This window comes from Eurosta solidaginis, chromosome 5, assembly GCF_040869045.1.
Source record: "Eurosta solidaginis isolate ZX-2024a chromosome 5, ASM4086904v1, whole genome shotgun sequence".
Lineage (NCBI taxonomy): Eukaryota > Metazoa > Arthropoda > Insecta > Diptera > Tephritidae > Eurosta > Eurosta solidaginis.
Genome location: NC_090323.1, coordinates 41,868,440 through 41,874,503, shown reverse-complemented (window position 1 = coordinate 41,874,503; position 6,064 = coordinate 41,868,440).

Sequence of the window (6,064 nt, the reverse complement as noted above, 5' to 3'; positions counted from 1 at the left end):
AATTGAAAAGGTGGTAGTGATGACACATTACATGCAGGACATACATTCCATATGTCAGAATTGATAAGTAAGAGTTTAACCTACTGCATTATTCAGATCGAAGATGTTTCAGAGTGACGCGCGTCTATCTAGGAAGTCTGCTTTCCTTAATGCGATTTTTGGGTATACGACACTGGGAATGGTTCTCCGGGCGTTTACCAACATAAGACTTTGCAAACCTTCTGTAGATAATCCTGAGGGCCTATTCATGCAGGTTTCTTTATATATAGTGTGTTCTATTATGGGTTTTTGATTCAACCCGCAACGTATTTGTGTGTAAATTGGGTTAACGCGGTAGCAACTATATGTAATGGAGCAGTCCAGTTGCTGGACCCACTGCGAGGTTAACAGTTTGTAATAAGGACGTAACAAATTAAATGGGTTCGGGAAAAATCCCGAGTCGCTCCAGTAGCGGCTGCTGAGTGAAACGGTTGACCATACTCTGGAGAGATCGTAAGGGTTGGCCCCAGAAAATAAGGCGCTGTCAGGCTGTTGCTGTATAGACAATTCCGAAAGTTGTTGGGCGCTTGGCATCAAAAACTCGAGTTCCTTTCTCAAGTACTGCACATTTTTCTTAGTCGATTACCTCTTACAAGTACCGAGTACGTGGGTGCAGCTTAGAGGTGTAGAAATAGTAAGAAAACGTCAAAACCGTGTGTGGATCGGATGTGTGGACTGCGTTTACCCCCCGCCCACCAAACAAAACTACTAACGAGGGTTGTTGTTGTTGTTGTTGTAGCGATAAAGGTACTCCCCGAAGGCTTTGGGGAGTGTTATCGATGTTATGGTCCTTGTTATGGAAACGCATCTTCAATGGATCAGCAAGGAAGGCAGTCGGCATGATCTGGTGGTGCATAGTGGCTAGTCATGTCGGCTGGGCTGGGCTCTTGCCAACCTTGCTGTCCTGCGCCATAAACAGAAAAAAGGTCATATCATGCCTTTAAAAAAAACCGTCAAAAAGCGCAGAACTCATTCAAAACGCTTGAAATTCAAAAGAAAACGACATCCGGCAGAACCGGATGCCACGGACAGACCGTTAAACATTCAAAATTTAAAATTCAAAAAGAAATTAAAAAAAAAAACAATATAACGCAAAAAAAATTACCGAACCGGACATGACCGGTTACTATTAATGAAAACCAAAGAAAGCTGAAAAAGGGGGGAAAACAAAAATGCTGAAAAGAAAAATAAAAAGAAATGGGCGAATATACATAGGGGGCGCCGCGGGTGTTGTTGCGGCGCCCGTAGCTTTACCCACCCTCAAATCCATGGCCACCGACGCACCTATATTTCGGTGACCCCTTACCTGCATACGCTACGTGCCTTCTAAATGAAGATGGACATCAACATTCCCATTTTTACAAACACTTTATTTGTGATTCATTGCAGTGAAAGACTTAGCTTCCCAAGGCAGTCGGTTCTATGTACCGGAGCGACTCGGGATTTTTCCCGACCAAGGACTGTCATTTCAGTGTGACCCTATCTAATTTGTTTCGTCCCTCCCACAAATTGTCATCCTCCCAGCAGCTCCTTGCAGCAGGACTGCTCCATATTCTCTTACTCCGGGAAGGCATCGAATCCAATCCGGGTCCGTCTCCTGACCCCGGTCCTGAGAAATGGTTTTGCTGCATCTGCCGGAAAAGAATCTTTTTAGGACGGTCATACTCTGTTCAGTGTGTCTCGTGCAAGGGATGGTTGCATCGGACAGGTTGTTCTGGGCTTGATCCCAAAACCCGACGTCCATGTAACTTTTATAAATCTTTTGTGGCTCCTTGCTGTTCACGCCCAAGGGCGTCCCGTAGTCTACGTCTAAGCGCCCCCCACTACCTTCCAGCAGCCCCGCTGCTCAGCAAGCCACAACAAGCACCCGCTGCTGCTCGCGCCCCACGGCGCCAACAACTCAAACAGCGGCTACCACTCATAACTACAACCTTCGTAGTAGAGTCGGAAGCAATGCTGAGCAACAGCCCCTGCCTCCGTCTTCTCCCCCCTCTTTTCCGGCAGCAATCGTGTAGGTCAGGGAAACAGACTCTTAGTCCCTACCTCCGTTTGCACCGTTTGCCAGCACAGAATATATATGTTTGCGACATCCGCCCAATGCAGCTCCTGCCTTGGGTGGTGCCACTTTCCTAGATGTTCTGGTCTCCGCGACGGCAACCCCCGACGGGTTTCATCGCGCCATGTTGCCAGGTCGCAAACCCAAATAATCCGGGTACCCCAATGCTTGCCCAAGGACGCCCAGTCCTAGGGCCACAACAGCAATTGCGTCCTGGCCTTCCCCAACCCAGGCGTAGTCACCCGTCACTTACCTCCAGAGTGGCGACGTCTCACCTTATGCACTTCAGAATTCTGCAGTTAAACTGTAATGGACTAACTGGGAAGATTACGGAGATAGTCGATTTCATGAAGCGGCACAACATCCGCATTGCTGCGATTCAAGAGACTAAACTCACAGCAAGATCTGCATTGCAGACCTGCTCTGGGTATAACGTCCACAGGAAAGACCGCGAGAGCGGAAATGGAGGCGGTCTCGCGTTTATCATACACCACTCTGTGCAATATTATATATTTGATCCTGGCATCGACCGCAGGGACAATGTCTTAGAACGTCAAGGCCTATCTGTCCGGTCAGGCGATGCAAACCTAGAAATCATCAACATCTACATCCCTCCTGCCACCTGTTGCCCCAGTGGATACCGCCCTAATAGCAGGGCGTTACTCACTGGCAACAATCTTAGGCGATTTCAATGCCCATCATGATCTATGGCATTCAAACTTGCGGGCGGAAAGTAGGGGTGAGATGTTGGCGGATCAAATAGAAGAAACGACGTTCTGCACAATAAACGGAGACGCCCCCACACGTATGGTAGGAAGCTATCACAGCTCGCCAGATATCTCAATCGTGAGCGCAGAACTCGTAAACTGCGTCAACTGGCAGCCGATGGTAACATTGGCATCCGACCACCTGCCCATACTTATTTCGCTTGAGCGTACTGCCGACTTCATCGTCACTGAAAAACGCACTTTCATAAACTTCAAAAAAGGAAAGTGGGAAGAATATAAATCCTTTACAGACAGCCGCCTAGCTGCCCTCCCTATCCCGACTGATGCCCGCCAAGGGGAGCGTGCCTTCCGTAAGGTCATTAAATCCGCCTCGGCACATTTCATTCCCGCCGGGAGAATTCCCGAAATCTGGCCCCACTTCCCGGCGGAGGCCGCAAACTTAGCGAGAGAACGTGACCTTATAAGACAGCTTGATCCAGGCGACCCCCAAATAAGGGATATAAACCAACGCATCAGATTGCTTGTGGATGAACACAAGCGGGCGAAATGGGAGGAGCGCCTAAGAGGTTGTAACCTCTCTACCGGTGTGGGTAAACTTTGGTCCACCGTAAAGTCCCTATCGAATCCGACTAAGCACAAAGACAAAGTTTCCATCGCCTTTGGCGACAAAGTGCTGTCGGACGCGAAAAAATGCGCGAACGCTTTCTGCCGACAATATATAATGCATCCTACGGTCGACAAAGATAGACGGAGAGCCAATAGACGCGCACATAAACACAAATTCAGCGCGTCACCAATCACCATCACCGCTAAAGAGGTTGAGGACGCCATTGGTCGTGCTAAACCATCCAAAGCAGTGGGCCCAGACGGCATAGCCATGCCGATGCTTAAAAACCTAGGGAAAGAGGGTTTCAAATATTAAGCGCATGTCTTCAATCTGTCTCTTTCCACCTTTGTCATACCTGAGAAATGGAAAATGGCCAAGGTGGTCCCGCTACTAAAGCCTGGGAAACCAGCTAACATAGGTGAGTCGTATCGTCCGATATCTCTCCTATCGCCAGTGGCAAAGACGCTTGAAGCCATTTTGCTCCCTTATTTCCAAGCAAATTTGCAGCTAGCCCTTCATCAGCATGGCTTCAGAAAACTCCATAGCACTACCACCGCGCTAAATGCCATTAGCACCCGGATAAATTGCGGTTTAAATCAATACCCCCACTATAGAACAGTACTCGTAACGCTAGACCTATCAAAAGCTTTTGATACGGTCAACCATGGCTCGTTACTGCAGGACCTGGAAGGGTCTACCCTTCCCCCATGTCTTAAAAGGTGGACCGCAAATTATCTGGGTGTTCGGCAGGCATCGGTGCAATTTAGAAACGAAACATCAAAACCAAGGAGAATTAAACAAGGGGTGCCACAGGGTGGTGTCCTATCCCCACTTTTGTTTAATTTCTACATATCTAAGCTACCTTCACCACCGGAAGGAGTCACAATCGTTTCCTACGCCGATGACTGCACAATAATGTCCACAGGCCCAGGTCCAAAGATCGATGCGCTATGCAATAAAATAAACGGCTACCTCCCTGATCTCTCCAGTTTTTTCGCCTCGCGAAACCTGGCATTATCACCGACTAAATCTTCCGTGACCTTATTTACAACATGGACGCCCCAAATGTCGACCATTTTGAAAATCCACGTCGATGGCACTACGCTACCGACTGTCCTACACCCCAAAATCTTGGGTGTGACGTTTGATCAGGATCTACATTTTCGTGAGCACGCAGCCGCAATTGTTGCGAGAATTCAGAGCCGTAACAAACTCCTCAAATCCCTCCCTGGCAGTACTTGGGGAAAAGATAAAGAAACGCTCATGACCACATACAAAGCAATTAGCCAACCGATTACGTGCTACGCGTCACCCATATGGTCGCCAAGCCTAAAAATCACTCACTGGAAGAAACTACAGGCCTGCCAAAATACTGCTCTCAGAATCGCCACGGGCTGTCTTCTTATGTCCCCAGAACACCATCTGCATAATGAGGCGAGAATACTCCCCATCAGGGAGAGAAATGAGATGCTGACCAAACAGTTCCTGTTGAATACCCAGAAACCTGGGCATCTCAACAGACATCTGATTGACCAGCACCGCCTAGGGGCTTAAGGAGTCATCTCTGTAAGCATTTTGAGAAAATACGGCACTTGAGAACCCAGCCGTATGAAGTGAAAAAACACAAGCAGGTCCTTGGTGAACTCCATAAACAGGCGTCGGACCTTTATGCCGGGAATTGCCCGGTGAATCCAGTACTTAACGAAAATTATCCAAAACTTGCGGAAGAGGAACGCATACTCCCCAGGGAAACGCGTGTCACTCTTGCTCAACTTCGTTCTGGATACTATAACAGGTTAAACTCTTACCTATCCAGAATCGACCCCGACATACAAAATGTATGCCCCGCTTGCAATGTGTCCCCACATGACACCAACCATCTCTTCAATTGTAATATGGAACCAACGCCTCTAACACCCCTTTCCTTATGGTCCACCCCTGTTGAAACGGCAAGTTTCCTTGGACTCCCGTTAGAGGCTATTGATGACAATTTGTGATCGGTCGCGGCTATTAGGTGGGGCGAGCATTGCTACAACAACAACAACAATTTAGCAATATCTATATTTAATCCATACTAGGTAACCCTCTGAGGTTAGGTTAGGTTGCAAGGGCTGAGCTGAACACTATGGTAACAGCTCACTACTTAGGCCACCAATAGGCCTATTGTAATGCCCTATACGGTCTCAAAAGAGGACCCCTACACTGCCTAAAGCGGGTCAAACCACCTCGTGGAAATAATAAATTTTGCCAGAGCCTTTACTTCATAGCAAGAGACCTCAGCGAGGTTATGTAGAAAAGGTTTACCAAGGATAGCCATCCTACGCCTACTAAGCGCTGGACAGTGACAGAGAAGGTGCTGGACGCTCTCTTCCCCTTCTGTACATCTGCAGCTGCGACAATAGTCGAAGGTCGTTACCCCCATTCTAGCACCGTGCGTGCCTATTAAGCAATGCCCTGTTAGAACCGTTATCGGGGACGATAGAGCTGATTTGCTTAAAATCAGAAGCGCTTCTGTGCGCCCCTTGTCATATGAGGGCCAGGTTTGCCTGGATGTCTCACACGATGATATGGCTGACCATAGTCCATTTGCGATTCTTATAGTGCTTGTGTTCACACGAAGCCTAAAAGTGGCCA